The following is a 23402-nucleotide window of genomic DNA, read 5'->3' on the forward strand; positions in this document are numbered from 1 at the left end:
TCCAATTTATACAGTGATATGATTCAAAGATCACATGTATCTTATTAAAAAAAAAAAGCAGGACTAGGAAGCAAAAGACTGTGACTTTGATTCAAGTTCTGAAAGCAGCTCACTATAATTGGGGAACCAAGATAATTGATTCCCCAAGATACTTAGGGAACCTCTCTGCAACAGTTTTTCCAGCTATTATACTTTGGCCAAGTGCTACACTTGACACACATGACCTCATCCAGTCCTTTTCACATTCCAGTGATGTAGATATCTGAATCCTCATTTCTCAGCTGCGAACACTGAGGCAGAAAGAGATTAAATCACCTATCCAAGAGAACCCAAGATTACCCAAGATCAGGAGTCAGGATGGGGCCCTAAATCTGTCTCTCAAGCTTCAGATGTAGATTGGTATGTGAAGAGGCTCAGAGAAAGTAAAAGGTAGAAATAAAAATGCTACAATCTGATAATGCATTACCATGGACCATAAATAATAACAGAGTTAATAAAAGAAGTGAGAACAATAGTAACGCTGGCACCGATGATGATGTTAGGCATGCGTGTATCACGTGAGGGGTCGGCTGACTTTCTAGTACTCACTGTGCGTCTCTTTCCTTGACTGTTCACTGTATCTGTGAGGACGGTGTGTTTTCTTTGGTGCCCTGTACAACAAGTATATGAGCATACTTACGGTCTCCACTTGAAGAGGATGAAAGCATTGAATAATAAGATGGTGCCTGACAGTTAGACCACTAGTTAAGAACCTACCATCTTCAGCAAAATCCTGAACTTAACTTCTCCAAAAGTCAACATTAGTCTAAATCAAAGATGCTGTCAGAAAAGAAGATAATGCATCACATAAAACCTACCTAGACATACTGCGTACCCAACATCCTTCAGTACCCAAACAAAATGCCCCCTTCTCCTGTGAAGACGCCCTGACATCTGCACCCTCCAGCCTTGTTCACACATCCGCTCTAGCACTTCCCATCTCTACAGTGGGTAACCAGGCGGGGCGGGAAAAACGTCTTACTAATCTTTGAATCCCATAAACACAGCGAGGAATCTGGCTTAAAGTAGGCATTTCCAAATATTTACTCAATCAATGAACCACTCTTGAGATTACTATGTGTAATGGGTGTGAGATTATGAAATCATCATTTAATAAACACACATTTCTGATTCAAACTCCTGCCTTAAAAAGGTTTAAAGATGGACTGATTCAGGGAAACATTTAAAGTTACAACATTGCTATAGACTGAATGCATTCTTCTAAAATTCACATATTGAACTCTAACCCCCATGTAATGGTATTTGGCAGTATGGCATCTGGAGGTGATCATAAGGGTGGAGCCCTCATGAATGGGGTTCCTTATAAAGAGTCCCTAGAGAACTTACTGGCCGTTCCACCAGGTGAGGACACAGTGAGACGAAGGCCATCTATGAACCAGAAGACAGGTCCTCATCAGACAACAAATCTGTCGGCACCTTGATCTGAGACTTCTCAGTCTCCAGAACTGTGAGAAATAAATTTCTGTTGTTTATAAGCCACTCCGTTTACGGTATTTTGTTACAGCAGCCTGAACAGATTAAGACTGTGATATTGCCAGGAACTTTGATAATTATTATCTGAATTTATCCAAAGAAACACGGTGAAATTGTCTTCATTTTACAGGATAGGAAACTGGGGTTTAAACAGAATACGTAACCTGCCCTGGGTCCTTCATGGCCAGTCCTGAAGCCGTGTGTTTCTAACTCCTGGTCTGACACGTGCCTGCCACTGAATTCAAGTGGGCAAATTCAAGAAGGCACACTGAACTCAGCTTGATGTGGACTGATAATCAGGTACTAAATGGTTGTTTCTTGTTTTTCTGTTTTGTAATTTACACCCAGATTTGGAAAGATTTGGAAGCAGATTACATCTTTATCACCCAAAGTATGTTTTCAGAAAGAATCTTGTTTCTGAGAAGCATAAATTCAGTTTCAAATATTTATAAAAATTACTCTAAATAAAAGCAAAACTCCATGAAAAAGAAAATGCATTGGCATAGAGAGAAAAGCAAGAAGAGAAAGGAAGTAAGAGGAAAATGAGAGATGGGGAGATAGGATGATGCAGTGGGGAAGGAGAAAGAAAATCAGGGAAAGATTTAAAAAGAAGATAATATGTGCTTAAGTTAATTACAGATGATAAAAAATCTTTTCAGGAAATGCACATCTGAATTTTAAAACAGCATTCTTTAGTTCCACTTCATCAAGCAAACAGCAAAATCCGCAAGGTGTGAATCCTCCCACTTAAGGCTGGGCCTTAATAGACTGTGTGTGTCCAGCGCTAGCCTCGGGGGAGCCAGCTCTCCATACACATCTGTTGAATGGAAATCAATTTTCCTCAAGCAAAGAGGCAGCTCTGTCTCTCATAAATGAGCACCTCCACGTCTGCATTCACATAAGACTGATTTTAATGAGCGGGGTGTGAGGTCACGCCCGATGTACATCCGCTCATCCAAGGGGCCCAGACACCCCACCAGGAAATCAAATTTCTCAGTACATACCTCAATGTTGAACCTTCCTTTTAGCCCCTAACGGTTTCTCTTACCCTTTTTGCATTTGGTTTTTGGCCAAGCAGGCTGGAAAGTATAAAAGCCAAAAGAGGCAGGGGTGGAGCGGCCGGGCAAGCAGGAAGAAGCATGTGTTTTCTGGTCTCCATCTCCCCAGCTGTTCCAGCGTGTTCTGTCATTGGGCAGCCTGTCCTCACCGTCCAACAGGCATCCTCATGCAGCCTGCAGTTTCCATGCTGCTCACTGTAAATGTCTAATATCTGCACGTCCTCTGAGAGCACAGCCCAGAGGCTGAGCATGCTCACAGACACCCTCTCAGCACCTGGGCCTCAGAACTGTGTGGTCCCCAGCATAAGGCCTCAGGGTCCAATGCCCACCCCACTTGCTCCTGCAGAAATCTAGGCTGCAAGGTGCTCCTAAATCTCTGTGTCCCTCCAGCTGCAACAGGAACCCTAGTCACAACAGGTCTTATGGCTACATGAGCAAGAATAGGCTCCTGGCCAAGGCATCTGGTAGCTTCCTGCCCAGGTAAGGTGGGCCTCCCTGGTGGGCTCTGTATTTGTTTTGCTGCTGGACAGAAGAGCTCCTTCTTTCAGGATCATTTGCAGCAGTGGCCTCTACCTAGTGATTGGAAATCTGTAATTACGTCGAATAAATAGACACAAAATGAGAACAAGAAGGACTGAAGTGATGAATATTTCATACACTAAAGTTACTCGTTTTAAAAGAATGTCCTGTGCTCAATAATCTGTTCTTCCTACTTCGTGGTGTGAAAACAGCCTTTGTGTTGTGAACTGATAATGACAGCAGAGAATGCTCTGGGAACTGTTTGCTGTTTTCCAGTGTCCCAACTTACCCCAGCCCCACCATGCCCATATTTGGACAAACATCTGGTATCCCTATGTTGGCATCTGCCCCACAGTATTTTGTTTTTTTTTTTTTGTTGAGGGGAGGGCAGATTTTTTTTCCATTTCTTACTGCCAAAAATGTGGGAACTACTGATTTGTAGTAATTAAAGACTGTGAAGATTTCCAAACAGAGAAATGAAACACAAAAGTGTGTCAGGTGTGGTGGCTTATGCCTGTAATCCTAGCACTTTGGGAGGCCGAGGCCGGCGAACTGCTTGAGCCTGGGAGTTTGAGACCAGCCTGGGCAACACAGCAAGACCCTGTCTCTGCTGCAAACAAACAAAAAAAAATTAGCCAGGTGTGAAAGTGCAAGTCTGTAGTCCCAGCTACTCAGGAGGCTGAGGTGGAAGGACCCCTTGAGCCCGGGAGGTCAGGGCTGTGTGAGCGGAGATCACACCACTGCATTCCAGCCTGGGCGACAGTGACCCTGTCTCAAAGGGAAAACAAACAAACACAACACAGAAACACAAAAGCATCAGGGTAGCTAAAAAGAAACAGCACCAACTCATGAACTCGCACAGAAGCACGCAGTGTATTAAACTCAGGAGACTGAGGGTATTTGGGCATAGGAAACAGGTCGCAGAACAACAGTCACAGGGCTGACACCAAAGGCAGGGGACAGCGAGAGTTCTGCTCTTGCTGCCTGAGAATGGCACTGAGGGCAGGGGATGCAGAGGGGCCAGAGAACAGAGCAGGAGCTGGCAGATGAGGAAAGTGGAGGGAAGGTGGCTTTCTTCCAGGGTTTTTGTGAATGGATGGGTGGGGAGTATTTCTTCCACATTCCAGAGGAGGGAGGAACAGTGACAAGGCTGGAGGGTGGAGAAAGGCTTAAGGAATCTGTCCCTGGGGACACTTCACAAATGCACAGCAACCTTTGCATCTCTTCACCCCTGCTCAAAGAACTGCTACCTGGTATCAGCAATGTGAGCTGTTTTGTTTCCATTTTGTTTACTGTTGTTGTTGTTTTAAAAAATAACCAACCTTGCCGGTGGTGTGCTGCACTCTTTAAACTTTTTCCTCTTCACTGGTACACTCACAAGTTTGTTTAGTGTAAGTCTGGGAGCCCACAGGGGTTTTATGTGCCTCACATTCATAAATCCTCAACTGCTTTTCAACCAAATTGATTGCCCCTGAGGATTGAGGGTGAATGGAAGAGTCAAAAGGCATCTCCTGGGCTAGAAGGAGAATGCACATGGTTGTGTGCACACAATGCCAAATATCCAGATTAAAAGTGAAAACTTGAGCAAATCCTCCAGATGCTTCCAAGGACCTGAATGTTTGGTGAGTCGGCAGAAATATGTGGATGCTTAATGGAACTTTGCACCATTAGTAGCAATAGTTAGCACTGTGTTTGTACAGCCCACCAAGGAATTCACAGATGTGTCTAGACTTAACCTTGTCAATCTTGATAAACTAAAAATGATATGTTATGCCTCCCTCTAGAGTCATGACCAGCATCTTCAGATTAGACTAGAATCATCTAATCTAACAGATTAGAAAACTATGCCTCTTCTGGGGAGACCCAGCCCCTTCAACACTCAGCTTGGTGAGCTGATGGTGTCTTTCTGCAAACTGGAAAGATAGACTCTTCCTCTGGGTAGCTTGGTGAGCAGAGTATGTGTTCGAGTTTAGCCCCTTATTTCAGTCCTTTGTGCAGTAAACAGCCAGCACAACTGTACACAGACACCCTGCCTCCCTCTACAGTGTCCAGACACAACTAAACTAGAGGTCTGACCATTTCAAAGTAAGGGGATAGGAAATAATACATGATTAAGACTTCTTTAGCATGAACTGCACACACAATTAGATTCCACAATTACAGAGGGGAAAAGAAAGGGAAAAGGAAAGAGTGAAACTGCCCTAAAATGCTTTACTTTAGCATAATAAAACCGTGGGATTTCAGAGCTAGAAGCCAACTTTAAAATGATCTGCTTATCTATTGCAACCATCCCTTGCAAGAATCCTTCACGACGACCCCATTCCACCCTCCACCAGCAGTCATCCAGCCTAACCTGAAACACCCACCCCCCACCCTGTTTCTGAGAACTGGAAGTCTGAAGCCATCACCCTCCTTTCACACTGCTCTATGCACAAGAAATCCTGTCCCGTCCACCCCACCACATTAGCCTCCCTCTAACTTTTGCCCAGCCTATCAATTCGTCTTAGCGCTGCATTCTGACGCCACCTACATTAAGAGTAATTGCTTTTCTATGCGATAGCTCTTTAAGTATCGGTAGACGATTAACCATGGCCCCCTACAATCTTTTGTCTCCCCAGCTAAATAAAGGCACTTTGCCTTTATTTAATCCAACTCCTCCTACAAAACTAAGTTAACTGCCAGCATCCATGAACAAATCTGCGGTTCATCACAGTCACTACAGGGCAGCCAAGAGCTGGATCAAGAAAGACTTTGCTTTCACTGAGAGGCAACCCCATGTTTTGGAAAGTAGAATTCCTGGAAGTCTGGCACCTCGGGAAATTTAAGGACCACACAAACCCCATGGGCTGTAATAAGATATTGCTGATGTTTTGGCTGATATGCCCCAGAAAGCCCTGGGAGGAAAGTGACCTAGAGACTGTAATGAATGAAAGCATAATGTCCTGTACTTGAAGCCACACAATTAGAAAGTGAGAGGACTACAGAAAAACCAGCGAGGCACTGGCATTTTCCAGGTGAGCTGACAGTGAAAATGACGAATGAAACACAGCAGGGCAGAAGTGGACTTTATTCGGAAAACCTTGTTTCCTGGAACTGAAGCTAACCTCTGGGAGAAGAGGTTTCAGAACAATGAAAAATCAACGAATCAGATGCAGAGATGCCTACTGACAAAGACAGACAAATTCCATACCCTGGAATTGGACATCTTCCTGGAGGAGGGAAACAGCCTGCTCTAAAATGGGTACAATCGGCAGTAGTTATGAACATCGGCTTTTCTATTTGCAAAAGATTTTAACTTCGCCTGACAGGAAGGAACACTGACCAAGAAAACAGTAAGTTACGGATTACTTTGCTACAGGATGCTGGCTATACCTCTTTTGGACACTTTTTTTTTTTTTTAATAGAAAACCAAGCATTACTTTTCTGTGAAAGGAATTAAATGTCAGGAATATGCATATCTTTCTTATATAAGGCTTTGTTTTATTATAACAGCAAGAATCATGACTGATGCCTGAAGGCAGCTACAGATATTGCCGAGGAAAAATGGGGTATTAAGTGGAAGAATCTCACAAACAATTATACGTAACAAAAAGACAGAGGAACCAACCTCTGTCTTATTCCTTTCTTCAAGTGTTTCCAAAGTTTATTGTTAGTATCTCCATATGAATAAATTAATTTTCAGTTTTATAGTAGAATTCAACTTTAAAAATTCTTTCCATAACCAACTTTTCTAAAAATACAGCATAGGATACCCAAATAAAGGCGCATCTCCATTCATTCATATTTTCCTTCATTGATTCATTCATTCAAACTTCAACAGCTACCGATTGGTTGGACATCTTTTATGTGTGTGCATCATGCTAGGCATTCAAGAGGCAGTGTCAGCAGCACAGGCGAGGGAAGTGGGCATTCGTTATTTCCACAAACAATCACTTACTTTAAAACCATGGTAAGTCCAAGAAAGGACAAGACATGGTGTGAAGAAAAAGCCATAATAAACCAGGTAATTCAGAACAGAGGTCAAAAACAGATATCCTGCACAGCATCTACAAAACACGGGAAGCCAACACTTGGTTTTGTGAATACCACAGTGTTGCAATTATCTTAAGCTGTTTTTAAGCTATTTCCAAAATATTATTTTTAATTAAGTTAGAGCATATACTAACTTTAAATGACAGAGAGAAAAGGAGGGATTTGCAATTAAATGAATAAATAATGGAACCGACACATTTTGTTTCTTTTAGTAAATGGGTTCCTGAAAAGCAACATCAACTTATTCAGTGACTGTTTGCCCCGAGGACAGTAGATACCCAGCGCAAAATGGCTCCCAGCTCTGGTGGGTGGCAAATGAGCCTGTGGTGGCTTGGGAACGACAAGAGTCCAGAACAGCGTGAGTCCGGAAACCAGTCAAACTCAGATTTGAATCTCAACTCTACCACTAGAGATGCAAACTCTGGAAGGCTATTCATCTTCTGCAAGTCTCAGTCTTCTTCTATAATTATCACCATAGTAGGAAAAGCAGTATTAAAGATTATTAAGGACTTACTACAGGGTTGGCTGAAATAAATAATAAGTAAATAACAACTTGCATAGTCTATCAACCCTTATCCACACTGTTTTGCCAGAAAGTCTCCTGCCAGGAGTGAGACTGGACTGAGGCCGAAAACAACTGGCAAGGCATACATGCAGAGTGGTGGGACCAGATGTGGGTACCAGCGAACCACAGCACAAGATCTGCTCAGGTGAGGCAAGTTCAGCAGTGTGAGAGAGTTCTCATAGGTGCCAAGTTGCAAGGTAGCTCAAGGGGTCCGATCAAGACGTCTGGACGGTGTTGTCAATGAGGAGCTATGGTCTGAGCAGGAAGGTAATCTTGGGAGCATTTCAAGAAGATTAACAAAGCAGCAGCATGAAGGACAGACTGGAGAACAGAAAGTCTGAAGGCCATTACCATAGTCCAGACATGAACAGCACACCAGGAATAGAATGGAGGCGATGGGCCAAAGGCAGGAGAGCAGTCGTGAGGAAGGCAGAAAATGTTTCGAATAGCCAATATCAGGTGCATGAGACACAGCAACAAGAAATAAAGTTCTAGAGCACCTAAGCTTCCCTGAAGCTAAGCACCTTTTCTACCAGCTAGCTCACCCAGTTCTGCTCTTTCCTCCGCTCGCTCTCTTTAGTCCAGGAAAAGGAGCACAGAGACCAGGTGGGATGGCTTAGGTTTGCACAGTCTGTGACATGATCATGAGCATTGCAGGTAAGCTGGAAAAACACTAGATGATCCACTGTGGGCAGTGCACCAGTATGGGGAATGTTAAAGCAAGATCCAGAAAGTGGCCACCCTAGCACTTAGCTCCAGGGTGTAAAGCCCTGGACATCCAGGAAATAGGAGCCCGAGAAAAGGAGTAAAAGAAAATGGAACCAATAAAGACAGACACAGAGCTTGTGAAGGACAAAAAAATGTGCCAGATGCTGAAGACTCCCACAAACAATGACAGGGGAGATTTCACGCCACTATTCACTGCATGACAGGAATTTCATCCGCTGTCTATGATAATATCATGAACTCTTTGTGGAAACCAACCCTTTTTCTCCAAATGCATTATGCCTCACTGTGCATATCTGGGCCCTAGAAGACTGTGCCCACTGTTATTATAAGCAGGAAGCCAGCCAAGTATCTTCAGTTGTCGAGGAACAAGATTTGGGCTCAACTGTTCGGTGACCTACTTAGCTTTATTTGGTTATATGACCACAGAATACAGTTCTATGGTTATGGGAGCAAAAACACAGTAAGACAGAATGAATAAGATCTAGTATTTGATAGCAAAACAGGGTGACTGAAGTGAACAATAACTTATTATATATTTTAAATAACGAAAAGGGTGGAGTCAGAATGTTCCTAACACAAAGAAATGACAAATACGTGAGATGGATACCTCAATTACCCTGATGTGATTACTACATATTGTATGCCTGTAGCAAAACATCACTTGTACTTCATAAATATATATACCTATTATGTACCCATAATAATTAACATTAAATTTTTTAAATTAAATATAATATACTTCTAATCCCAACCAACATTCTTTCAACTAATAACTATAAGGATGCCTGACATTTACTGAATGTCAGAAGAATCTATGGGCTAGAAATGTGTTCTCCCTATGAAGAAGGTACTGCTGCCATCACTGTAGAGGTGCATATCTGGGCACCAGGAGACTGTGCCCACATGAGATCATGCATCCCAGCCTGGCCAAGAGATAAGAGACATTCAGTTAAAAAATAATAATAATAAATAGGGCCGGGTGCAGTGGCTCACACCTGTAATCCCAGCACTTTGGAAGGCTGAGGCAGGTGGATCACCTGAGGTCAGGAGTTCAAGACCAGCCTGGCCAACATAGTGAAACCCCATCTCTACTAAAAATACAAAAATTAGCCGAGCGTGGTGGCAGGAGCCTGTAATCCCAGCTACTCACTCAGGAGGCTGAGGAAGGAGAATTGCTTGAACCTGAAAGGTGTAGGCTACAGTCGAGATCATACCACTGCACTCCAGCCTGGGCGACAGAGTGAGACGCTGTCTCAAAAATAAATAAATAAAGCCCAAGGAATGCCAGGGATGACCATATGATGTCTGCATCTCTGGTGAGTAAGAAATACAGAAGTGTGGAGCAGTGTGAAGAATAAGAGGCGAGAACGACCCCCGGACCGACTAACGCCTGCATGCCACCGCATCCTATGCCCAGCGCCTATGACCCGCCGCTGTTGCTGCCATCATGCCCAAGAGAAAGGCTGAAGGGGATGCTAAAGGAGATAAAGTCAAGGTGAAGGACGAACCACAGAGAAGATCCATGAGGTTGTCTGCTAAACCTGCTCCTCCAAAGCCAGAGCCCAAGCCTAAAAAGGCCCCTGAGAAGGTACCCAAAGGGAAAAAGGGAAAAGCTGATGCTGGTAAAGAGGGGAATAACCCTACAGAAAATGGAGTTGCCAATAAAGACCAGGCCCAGAAAGCTGAAGGTGTGGAGACGCCAAGTGAAGTATCTGCATTTTTGTTAACTGTGTACTTCTGATGACTGTACAGTTTGAAATACTATTTTTTATCAAGTTTTATAAAAATGCAGAATTTTGTTTTATAATTTTTTTTAAGCTATGTTGTTAGCACACAGAACACTTCATTGTTGTTTTTGGAGGACAGGACATATGTCCCTAATAGAATGTCTCTGAAGCTGGACTGACGTGGGGAAAACACCTTTCCCTTTCCCTTCTAGTTCTGAGAGACTTCCTCTTGGCTCCCAGGAGAAGGGATTCCCTGACCTTGACACACATGTCCACCTTGGCACAAAAACCTTGTGGGAGGGAAAAACAAACTGTTTTTATGTCCTCTTCTCCCTTTCCACCTTTCAGCATAGGCTTAACTCCCTTAAAGCCAGACATCTGTTGGGACATGATCCCCAGCCATTGGTTACCAGTGTGTCACACAATCTGGACTTTCCAGTGGTGGCACTGATATGGCACTCCTCAAAGAGTAGAGGTTCCATTTCTAGACTGTGGATCTTCAGATAAATTCTGCCATTTTCATTCTACTTCCTGAAAGTCAGGGTCGGCTTGTGAAAAGTTGTTAAACAACATGCTAAGTGCGAAATGTCAACTCTAAACTTTCCCTGTTCAGAGCATCAGATGAAGACTGATTGGGTTTTATGGTGACTTTCTGATTATTGGTAGTCCAAAGAAGGGAGTTTGAAAGTTGTTATATACTGTTAACAACTGTCTGCCCATGTCCTGCCTGAAATACTGTGATTGCTTATAGAAAGTATCTTTAATAAAGCTAGGTACAGTTTGGCTTGGGAAAAAAAAATACAGAAGTGCTTTCTTAACAGCAGGTGTGTGTGAAGGATTCAATTGCTTATTAGGGTAAAGAGGGTTAGGAAAAAGAAACGTGTCCTTCAGTCACTGCTAAGTGACACATCCGCACTGTGCTGTGAAGTCCCAAGAACCCTAAGGTCACATGGTTCCTTGCCAGAATACACCTGTATTAACCCTTCCAGAAATCTACTAGTGTAGGCATGTATGTGTGTGCAGGTCAGGGAGACAGTTTTCTGTTTTGTTTTTTTACTGAGACAGAGTCTTGCTGTGTCACCCAGGCCGGAGTGCAGTGGCACGATCTCGGCTCACTGCAACCTCCGTCTTCCAGGTTCAAGTGATTCTCCTGCCTCAGCCTCCCGAGTAACTGGGACTACAGGCATGCACCACCATGCTCGGCTAATTTTTGTATTTTTAGTAGAGAGGGGTTTCACCATGTTAGCCAGGATGGCCTCAAACTCCTGACCTCAGGCAATCTGCCTGCCTCAGCCTCCCAAAATGTTGAGATTACAGGCTTGAGCCACCGCACCAGGCAGGGAAAGGCATACTTTAAAAAATAACAGAGCATTTGCAATAATGAAGAAATAAGAAGAGAGAAAGGGGAAAAAGGGGGTAGGAGACAAAAATATAAACCCTTTTCCTGTGTTGGCCCCAAATAATTTTCCTGCCTTTTTTTTTTTTTTTTTTTTTTGAGATGGGAATCTCGCTCTGTCTCCCAGGCTGCAGTGCAGTGGCACAATCTCGGTTCACTGCAACTTCCACGTCCCAGGTTCAAGCGACTCTCCTGCCTCAGCCTCCCGAGTAGCTGGGACTACAGGCGCCTTGCCACCATGTTTGGCTAGTTTTTGTATTTTGAGTAGAGATAGGGTTTCACCATATTGGCCAGGCTGGTCTCGAACTCCTGACCTCAAGTGACCCGCCCACCTCGGCCTCTCAAAATGCTGGTATTACAGGTGTGAGCCACCGTGCCCAGCCCATTTTCCTACATTTTGGGAAACTTCAAATTACCCCAGATTTTCATTTCTCTGAATGGAAGCTAGTGTAATTCATCTCTTCCACCAAGCTCCTGATAGTTCAGGTGACGTGGATGTTACATTAACTCTGTGAGGCCCCTGGGCTGCTATTAAGTTCCCCGTAACGCCAAGGTCCTACACTCAGTTCCCTACAAGTAAGCGTTTTTGCCTCCCAAGGGGCCAAACCTGCACACAGCAGGGACACAGTGGGGTAGTTAGTTGCTTGGGAAAGAGAAACAAAATTTGTTTTGAGAGTGAGGTTATTTTAAGGGGGTCACAGGTATGCATAGTCAGTTTTATGCTCTCCGTGATTTCTTTTCCCCTCTGAGAGTGGGAAGGAGTTGGCATAGAGATTTTTATTTTCATGGCACATTATATAATTTGGGGTTGGTGGCAAGTGCTAACAACTGTCATACTACCCACAGCTATATTAAAAATAAGACCAAAATAGAGATTGTTGTGGGCTGTCTTGGGTTTTCCCTCAAAAGTCCTGAGGAAGAAAGTACCTCAAATGCACAGGGAGGGCATCATGAGCTCACAGAGCAGCCTGAGCAGCACCAAGACCGGCACAGAAACCCTTTCCAAGCAACAGCGTGGAAATACCAAGAAACCCTTTTCAAGACACATACATTTCTGCAAGACCTGTCTTGACAGAAGCTACCAGGTCCCAAACATGTCACATGTATGAAAAATTCAAATTTAAACGCGGAGAAGAGCAGTTTTATGGGACCCGCCTTCAGGTACAGTTCCCTATTTAAGTGCTCAGTTAAAAACCTCTGGATTTTGAACAGCAGCACACAAGCTGATGTGGTTTAATTCATGCGATGAAATGTGGGTGCTGGGTAAAATTCACCCAGGAAATAGAGGGGAGAAGCAGGAAGCTCAACCCATAAACAACACTTATCCTAAGAAATTCTGGCCCTTTGAAACTGGGTGAATAAACTAAATAAACTGAAAAGCTTCATTAATACCCAGAGGATCAGGTCCAAGTTTTAGATTTGCAAAAAGAAAAAAATAAAATAAAAGAATTAAAGCTTTCCATCCCCTTTCTAAATATATGGGGATCTGTTTTCAACATATTCATAAAATCTATCCATTTGTTTTTATTATATGAACAACTTAACACTTGCCAGACAGATCACCTCTGAGGCGGGAGGGCACAGCATCAGTTACAGGACTTGGCCAAAGCATTCTCCAGATCATATTAGGTTTGCCTCAGTTACAGAGGTCCTCTTGCTGTATGTTTTCAGGAATATTAACACAAAATATATCAAAACACTAATAGAATCCATAAACACAGACAGCTAAAGTTCCACCACTTTTAACATGCTCATAATTTAATAAGAGGTAAGTCCGTGGTCTCATAAGATCTAGGGTGTCCTTTTCAAGTTCCTTCCCTCTCAGCTACTTAGGGCAATTCTCAGAAGTCTGTAAAGTTATCTACGTTCTCCCTTTACCAATGTTCAGCCATACACAGATATCATTTGCGAACTAAACAGTGTCTTTCCTCCAGGGACAGGCCCAAGGCTACAACATGTTAGTGCACACTTTAAATTATAGGTAAATGTTCAACTTACACCAGAATTCCCTATTTTGTGGAAGTCCCAGTTCTTTAAACTAATTCTAACTTTTGGTGTTGGCATTCAACAATTACTCTGCCAAGGAATATGCGAGATTTCACTCACAGATCTCACAGAAATATGAGATTTCACTCAATAGATTGGTCAGAAGGACGGAGGGAAGAGAGAGAAGAAAAGTAAGCAGCAGGGGAAAGAGAAAGAAATGATACCAGCAAAAAGGCCAGGGCTCTGGGTTCAATGGATGCCTTTCTGAGCAATGTTTTCATTAGCACCACCTAGGTGCACCCTTATATGGCTCCAGTCCTTTATTTATAAGGCTGTCACCTGTCTGACAGGTAGTTTTACATGTTGCAGTACATAGGAACAGTTTTGAGAATGACAAGTCACTTAAACATTCATTGCCATGACTCAGTTTTAAGAAAAATGACCAACAACTGAGCATTCCTAATGGGGAAGCTTTTCCATCTGATGGGTGCGATTCTGAGTCAATGAAATGGGTGCAGAAGAGAAGACATTGGGAACTCCAGCTTTAAAAGAGACCAGGACTCGTTACTGAAAATAGTTTTGACTTGTTAGATGCCTGCTTTTGCTGGGGAATGGAACAAATGATGTTTCAGGCAGGAGCTGCCAGGTCACATGAACCTCCTTCTAGCAAAGTGTATGATCTCAGAGGCCACACATGTTCATTTATAGTAGAGTTTAGATTAAAATGATAAATGTCGATCTGGTGTACATTTAAATGCCATTTTGAAAATAACCCAGCTCGGGGCTTTCCCGTCCCACATACCACTGCAGATTCCGTGGTCAGGGAGATGCTGGCCCTTGAGTAGCTGCCGCTGTCTCCATAGAAGGACGACACCATAGTTAATTAAATGTCCACTCTGATGGTAAAGTTCATTATCTAACACTGCAAGTGCAGTTATCAGAATATTCTTGATGGGCCAGAGCTGTCTGAAGGCCCTGTCAAACATGTAACAGAGGAAAAGATAAGATGAATTTGCCTTTCATACAGGGATTTTTTTTTTTAATGGAGGCTCAAAATACCAACCTCGGATTTGCAAATATTCTCGTCCCATTTAAAGCTTAATCATCTTAATGAAATACAATCAAGGGCTTTTTCACCTTTCCATTATTTTTTAGTTTCTTAATGTGTATGTTAGGTCCCAAATAGTTTCCACTGATGGCAGGGTTGAGCTCAGAGTCCTAACTCTGGACTATGCAGTTTTTGTTTCCTTTCTCATTGATTTCTTCACAGCAGGTCTGAGAAGACAATACACTTATTCTCAATTTTCAGGTGACGGACATAAAGTTCAGATAAAATGAAGACCTAGAAAGTGGCAGGGTCATGACTCAAAATGGGCCTTCGAATCACACCAAGTCTAACACACACCAGCTAGAGACCCTGAACCTTGACACTACACCACTTCAGCTGCACCCAGGGGGCCCAGAGGCCTTCTGATTTCCAAGTTTAAGTTCTCACCAGCTTAACTTGCTCATTTGACACAGTAAGTACAGAATGACAGGCTGCCACCACTGTTTAAGAGTTCCTAATGTACGTAGGATAGATATGGGTCAAAACCCAACAGATCACTGTTTTGAAACAGAAACGACAAACTCAGCATCCTGAAACCCAAAACTCCGAAGGGAAGAAGAACACCATTTGTGTGACCCTTTCACAGTTCAGCAAGGCTCCTTCAACCACTCTCTCATATAAGCCTCTCATGGCCTTGGAAGCAGACAGGGCTATAGGAGGCAGGCAGGGCTGGTAGGAGCTTCCCTCACCTACAAGTGACAAGGCTCAGCCAAGGGAAGGAGGGACAGGACCCAGAACACCAACAAGGGAAGCCAAGGCCTCTGACTCCCGCGCTGTATTCTTTCATCCCGACTTCTATTAGAAAAAAGGATCTTGTCAATGAATATGTCCTATGTTTACATTTCCATGCAAGCAAAGCAAGAAAACCAAAAAGAACATGTAAGGAAAGGAATTTTCAGTGTTTTCTTAGACTGGTTTTGATTCACATGGGGAATCACAGAGTTTCTGTGGGGCCCAGGGGCTATAGTTTCTTTTCGCTCTTAACCATCCCAAACCATCCTTGCCAGCACCCTTGATTGTTCTGCTATACTAAGAATGTAAAGCTGTCAAATTCAGGCCAGAATGACGTGACCAAGACCGACCATAATGTACACTCTCTTCCTAAAGTAAGTGCTGGGGTTTGGGAGGTTCTTACCCTCGGGGCAGTAAGGCTTGGGAGTACCTGCTAGTTATATCGGCTGGGTCCCTCCCCTGCATTAAAGAGCAAAAGTACCTCAAGCAGAACAGATAGAGAACTGACACAACTTAAAATATCCCCAGATTTCCTATAGAAAAATACAGTCACTTTTCTAAAAATGCCATAAGGGTGACGGTTTGGCAGGAGCATCTCTTAGCAATCAGCAGACATCTACTAAATCCCTCCTAAAAGGTCCATTCTAAACAACATTCCACAGCGACACAGGGGCCTGACTTTGATTTCTGAATAATTTGACTAGGAGCAAGGAAAGTCACAACAACATTAAGTGCAATAACTTTCTACCCCCTTTTTGGTTCCCAATGTGAAGTTTGCTGAAATAAAACTTGACAGCACAAAGCTCCCGGGGATGTGTTCCAGATGAATTGAGTCATCCACACACACTCACAGACACACACATACATGCCCTGGACCCTCGCACTTACACAGGGAGTGGTTTCCATCTGTATTTGACAACCGGGTGCCATGGGTCTCGAGGCTGAGGGCTGCTTATGGATGCAACTTTAAATTTAATTTGGGGGGATGCTAATTGTGTGGAGTGGTAGGAAAATGCTGGCGACATTTTGACTTTAGCAGCCCCACTGCCCTGATTAAAAAATATCAGCTTTCCATCTGCAAGACATTTCTAAGGTGGACACCTTACAAATTGTTAAGGTGCAATTTGTGCACAGTTAGTTCTTTGTTTAATCGAGAAATCTGCCCGAACTCTGATTGGGCTGATTTCCCTAAGGCCGGGAGTGAAGGTTATTTCCTCATGCCTTTTGGGAGCAGCAATCTCTCTAATACGTTTCTGAATTATTCCAGCTTGTGCTGAGGCTGAACAGGAGAACAAAGCCCTGGTTCCACAGCAGAAAGACTAACTGAACTCCCAGCTGGGAAGGTTTAGGCAGAGATTTATAAGTACAAACACTGAAAAAATTTGCAAGTAATTGCATGTATTTGCTTTCGTTGTGGGATGCAGTAAACCAGTATTTATTAAAATACATCGGCAAGGTACTGTTTATTACCCCCTCTCCTTGATGTCTTGTAGAGGGGAATAAAGTGCTTGGCTCTTTTCATTTCTTTAAATTAAGAGGCCAAAACAGCATCTCAAAGAATCTAAGGAAGAAGCTGAAATTAGACATATACTCTGAATGGCTACTGCCTCTTACTTAACTTGGAATTGGTGCATGAACATGGCTCTAGATCTGCTGTTCTGATTTAATCTTGTAAAGCTTAACTTTTTTTTCTATTTTCATAAGTTTCTATGAATCCAGTATTTGGGGACCAACAATTATCATTTTCTCCTATAGAACTGCTGTTATTATTCTTGGATTGCAGCCTGCAAACCTGAGTGATAAATAGGCACATGTTCACGGGATACAAAATAACAGGCTCAGGCCGGGCGTGGTGGCTCACGCCTGTAATTCCAGCACTTTGGGAGGCTGAGGCAGACGAATCACAAGGTCAGGAGTTCCAGACCAACCTGGCCACCATGGTGAAACACCGTCTCTACTAAAAATACAAAAATTAGCTGGGCTTGGTGGTGCATGCTTGTAATCCCAGCTACTCAGGAGGCTGAGGCAAAAGAATTACTTGAACCCGGGAGGCAGAGGTTGCAGTCAGCTGAGATCATGCCATTGCACTCCAGCCTGGGTGACAGCGAGACTCTGTCTCAAAAAAATAAATAAATAATAAATAATAATAATAAATAACAGGCTGAGAAAGTTACAGCTTAATAAGAGAGTGACTTAAACAAACTACCACCAAAAAGAGATATTACGTTCACTGGCTGCTGCATCTAAATTCCTGTGCCATCAGCTACTTTGGGTTTTAATTTGCCAATGAGTAAAGGTCAGAAGAAACCAGACAGATGACTCTCCTTCCCTCTTCAACTTGGATCACAGCTCCCCACCTGCCTCAGTGTCCCCCTTTTAATGACAAACCCAAATTGTTCTACTTAGCTAATACTCCTTAACACAATGGTCTCAAACTTTAGCTGCATCAGCTTTGCCTAAAGAGCTCGTTAACAAAGATTGCTGGGTTTCAGCCCGAGAGTTTCTGATTCGGTAAGACAGAGGAGGTGCACAAGAAGTGCCATTTCTAACAAGTTCCCTGGGGATGCAGATGCTGCGTGTCCTGGGACCACACTTTGATAAATGCTGGTCTAGAAGGCAAATGGGCAAAAGTTTGGTTCCGTGAAAGTAAGCGGTAACTATTGTGCCCGCCCCCAAAATAGTAAATAACAGAAATGAAATACCAATGTATGTTATTTTAGTCAACAAATGTTAATTGCCACCTGCTTAAATATATGCCTGACAACATTATCTCCATGTAGAATTCCCAAGCTCCTGCCCTCTCTTCTACATTGGTCTTTGCCTACTTTTCTTTCCATCTGATGTCCCTTAAGAATCTGGATGTGTGCCCCAAGCTGGGGAGTGACAGCTTCCAGTTTGCATGTTTGCTCTTCTTAGAACTGCAGGATCCTCACGTCCCCACTTTCTCTTCCTCCATCAGCAATGCCTACCTAAGCAGTAGGCACCCATTGAATACCAGCTACTATTGTTTTAAAATGACAATCAGAATAAAATCAGAGAGCAGTAACAAAAGCTAGTGTGTGCTTCTCTGTTCCTCAGCACAGCAACTCTGGTTATCTTAAGTTCAGTGTTGGTAATTAATAAGCCCCAGAGCTTAAAATTAAAAGGTACCAAATAGCCACAGGTGGAAGGTTTTCTGAGACTGGCAGCAGAGATGGCAGCCGATCCCCTCTCCCCTTGGCTTGAGGGCCAGTACCTCCCATGCTTCTGCACCTGTATCTTTAAAACAGAGAACACGCAACCATGTTACCCCCCAATGTCTATGACATGAAGACAAATGAATTAGAGACCCTAGGGGAATATTAAAATGAAAAACGCTACTTGATAAAAATAAGCCAGACCAGGAAATCAGATAGCATACCTGGCTTTTACACAGCTTTTCCAGTTATAAAAGCCTCACCTCCTGATCACATAAAATCAGATTTTCTATGATTTTTATTAGAGAAGAACTATGAGGTCTGTATGTATAATCACAAATTGACCAGACGTGATAACCGCTGGAACAGAAAACAAGATAGTTCTGTGCCTCAGGTATTCAAATTTCAATCACTTAAGAGAGAGAAGAGTTTCATACCCATACGGACTCTGATGACCAAGTGCACTTAGGATGTCAATGTATGGATCCAGATGTTCGACCCTTACACAAACATCTGAAGCAGGTACTTGGTGTCAGGAAGGAAGCTGAGGGGTTAAGTAACTTACACAAGACAAGTCAGCCAGTGAAGGGCTGAGACTAGAATCCTGTCCTTTCTAATTCCAAAATCACATCTGATTTTCCTCCAAGAAACCAAGTCACCAACACCTATCTTTTCTTTACTAAAAGCATGCGTTAAGTCAAGTATATTCTAAAAGATAATCACCTATTAAAACTGAATAAGGAAAACCAGCTATAGTAACTCCCTTTGTACCAAATGCTGAATCAGGACTTTTTGATAATCAGATTTTCCTAGAGCCTGAACAGGGTGAAAAATTCTTGAAGGTATAATATTTTACTAGAACACGCAAGGGTGTTTTAGACCTTACGATCAAAAGGTCCAAAAGGATAAATTTGGATATTAATTACAAAACTTGTACTACTTCAAACTTTTTATTACATTCTACACCTCTACTGTTTTCTTGTGGTTATCACAAGTGCTAACAAAACATTAGCATTCATATCAAGTAAAGTCAACTGGCAAGTCCATTATTGACATTTATTTTAAATGTGTATGTCTGAAGTATGTGTTACTCATCCCTTAAATTAACATCTTCCACCTTGATGGGACAACTGGACAGACCAGGCCAACACTTTTTTCACGAGTAATTAATAACTCTATTTTCACATTTCTGGAGAGAGAATTACACTCAACCAACATTTCCACATCCTGAATCTGCTAATCTCGGCAATAAAACCTTCCTTAAAAACATGCAGAGTTTGACCAGGAAGTAATGATTAGAAAACTAATTCATAAACATGGTGGTTTTTCTAGCAATGAGAGCAGTTTCGTACTTAGTAAAGTCTGTATCTTTAAAAAAAAAAAAAAAAAAAAAAAAAAAGTCTGTATTTTGTCTGACAGACACACCAAAAAATACATATGCACTTAAAATGCAGACAAGGGTGTATATATTTCTATTTCCTAAAAGGAAATTCAGAGATACAAAAACATAATTATACAAATTATCCTTATTTCTTGTTGTTAATTCAGTTTAGGCACAACCCCTGAGAAATAAATAAAAATTCTCCATAGCATGAAATAACTGGTATTCAATCTTCTTTACTTATTGCGGAAAGTACTAAATTGATGTCATCATAAATATTCAATTTCATTTTTAAGTAATTACGAAAAGTAAAGTGTAATTCAAAGAATGGTCTGATGTGCCACAACCAGCCGTGCAAATGCACAGGATCTTTTTAAGACAGAAAATGTAAGTGCTTACCAACTTTGGGAACTTGAAGAAATTGAGACTGACATCTGACCTTTAAAAGCAGTGGTTCTCACACTTTATTGTTTAAAAACTTGTTAAAAACACAGAATCTAAGATCCAGTTCTCAGAAATTCTGACTCAGGAGTCTGGCACGAAGCCAAGATGCTACCTGGTTACACCAAGATCCGCAAGGTTGGTTCTGTTACTACAGTAAAGAGTCACCTTCAGAGGCAAGGTGCCTGATGCCCACCAAGTCATCATTCCGCTTTGTTCAACTCTCCCATGGCAGCTGCCTCTCCTCACTGTCTTGTCTTGCCTTCCATTATTTACTCACTCATGGGTGGAGAGGAGTTACCCTTAAAATAGACCATCTCAAAAGGTGATTTTCCTTTTGATAACTGACTGTCAATCAATGTAAACACACAACAAAACAATCCCTTGCAGAAGTTTAAAAGCCAAACACATTCTTAGCTCTAGAATGTCAGGTGGCCTGTATGACTATATCTTTTTCCCTCACTAAATTGACTGCAGGAGCTTAGCTTGCTTCTGTTGTTATTTTAAAGATTATTTCAAATTTGGAAAGAGTCTGACCTCCAGAAAATGTGGACACTTACTGTGGGACTGTGTACCAGTTACGGTACTCGTTTTAATTCTCAGTGCTCCTCTGCCTAGAGAACCAAACCAACACCAGAGAGGCTAAGCAAAGGCAGTCAGTTGGATGTGAATTACCTTTTGGTCGCTGACAACAGAAAGTTACCCTGAACCCCCGGCGAGGGATGGAAAGCCTCCATATCCCATTAGTAATTCTCAGAATCATCTCTGTTCCCAGCCAAGTACGGAAAGCCAAGTATAGTATCATGGAACCAAATTCAAATGCTGGTCTCAAAGTTCCCGACTTGCTTGCCTTCAAGTGCCACTTGAGGGATTTTAAATGACAGTGAAAAGGTTTGTTCAACTAAAAATTCAAAGTGTCGGGACAAAGTTTATTTCTGAGACTCAAGAGATGGTTTTTGCTTTAGTTGTTGATGTTGCCATTGTTGTTGTTGTGTGTGTGAAACAAGTCAGAAATAAAATCTGCCACTTGTCTTTTCCTAAACGATGGTATTTAAAATAGCAAGTCTAAGAAAATCTAGCAGTTTGGTTTGCTCGCTCAAAGAATATATTTTTAAGATGAAGTGTTCCAAGTAGTTGCAAGTTATGCTGATAGATATTTTATAAAGGCAATGGGTCAAAAGAACTCAACAATCCCTTCTAGAGCCAAGCTATGGCAGATTTTCTTTTGAAAAAGGGACAGAGTTGACAGAGAAAAGAGTGAGGAAGTGGAAGCTGACAATTTAGTGCTAATGGTATTATTGCTTGCACAAAAGCAAAAATACAACAACAGCCAGCAAAGGGTGCCACATGCTTACAGTCCTCACTCCAACAAGTATTTTTAAGTATCAACAACTTGGAGAGGGAAAGGGGGAAAAAAAAGGCTGCCATGGTGCCTTGTACAGGTGGCGCCAAGGTCCCTGGCTGGGCCCTTGGACAAAACCATCTCATGTAAACCTTAAAGAGGATTAATCCTCAAGGAGCACTGTAATGAGACCTTAAATTTGGCTGAACAACAGCAGCAGACCATGGAGGAAGACAGTCGTCTGCTCCCCCAAGTCTTGCTAGCAGAGTTACATCAAAGCAAATGGGCAGCAGATAGCAGGCTTCCACGACAATCCCTTATCTCGGCTCCAGCGGACGCCGCTACTGTGATTGTCTTGAACTGCCACCTGTCCCAGGCATCTTTGAAGGCAACGCTAAGCCTCTGATGGATCTGACCTCCTTGAGCTGAGATCCTTTTATGTCTTTCTTCATTTTCTGCCCTGCGACATTCTTCCCCTGCCATGCACACGACATGAAACAAAGGGAGTTCTCACTCCTGACTCACTGTCCCCAGCCATTTGAGAGCAAAGAAAAACAATGTTCAGGATTATACTCTGCCCGTAATATGGAGCTGTCCTCAGGAGACAAGCCTCTTATTTTTGAGGGTATAACTATAGACAGCATTTACGTGCAAGCGCTTTACAATGGGGTTCGATGGAGCTGGGCGCCAAGATAGGAAAGCTGCATGTCTGAGATAACTCAAAAACACAAGGAATGATCATACAAAAACTCGATTAATAACCACATGTTTTCACAGGAGGAATACAAATATAAATACTGAAATATTAAAACACACTTATAAAATCACTGCACATTGGGGCTTGAAAAAATAGCAGCACACAAATGTCCTTAAACCCGGTCAACTTAAAAGGAATTTTAAAAAAATGATGAGAGAGAAAAATATTTAAAACACACATATACTGGCAGGTGAGAAAAGTTTGAAATCTGAATGGTAAAATAGTTCTCTCTGAGGCCTTTCTAAGAGACTAAAGGTATTTGGCTTTTCCAAATCATACCAGGAGAAAGAGTAGTGCCTGTGTTTCTCTGAAAAGTTCTGACATTTGAGGGGAAGGAAAACTGCTGTGGTCAAATTCATTCAACACAAGACTTCTCAACATCCTCTTACTCTGTCACACAAGTCTGTCTGCACACATTGGTTTAATAACGCTCACCTATGTGACTATTTCTCATACTGACTGAAATTGTAACACACCTCAGCAAGTGATCTAGAGTGGTATGATTTTAATACTTTGCCTCATTTCACTAAAGATTTCAGGCAGCATACAAGAATTCACCAGGTAGAATTCACCAGCTAACTAAAGAAAAATCTGATCAGAGAACAGTTTAGATGATCAAGACCTAGAGAAAGTTAAGAGAGAATATGCAGGCCGCAATCCAATAGAGTTGGAATAACTGAGCAGCAACTTTAAATCTGAGTTTCCTGGTAGGCAATGAGTAAAGGAAAACAAAATCAGTTATATGATATATCCTGCAGGAAGTCACATAACCACCTTATATCATGGTCTTGTGTTTCACCTGCACAGTATTTAAAATTTTCAGAAAAGTATACACCTCACTTGACACAGACCAGCAATCCTATAGCTACCATAACAACATTCTTCTAGTCTGGGCTTTGGTCTGGGTTCCAAAATCCACT

General features: G+C 42.3%; 1 protein-coding gene and 1 pseudogene across 1 annotated transcript in view; one reads left to right on the forward strand and one right to left on the reverse strand.

The window, feature by feature from the left end:
- The window catches only part of GLI3 (GLI family zinc finger 3), a 285310-nt gene that overhangs the window by 142644 nt on the left and 119264 nt on the right, over positions 1–23402 (reverse strand).
- On the forward strand, positions 9884–10177 carry LOC108526553 (non-histone chromosomal protein HMG-17 pseudogene; annotated as a pseudogene).

This window comes from Rhinopithecus bieti, unplaced genomic scaffold (genome assembly GCF_001698545.2).
Source record: "Rhinopithecus bieti isolate Rb0 unplaced genomic scaffold, ASM169854v2 scaffold_2439, whole genome shotgun sequence".
Taxonomy (NCBI): Eukaryota; Metazoa; Chordata; class Mammalia; order Primates; family Cercopithecidae; genus Rhinopithecus; species Rhinopithecus bieti.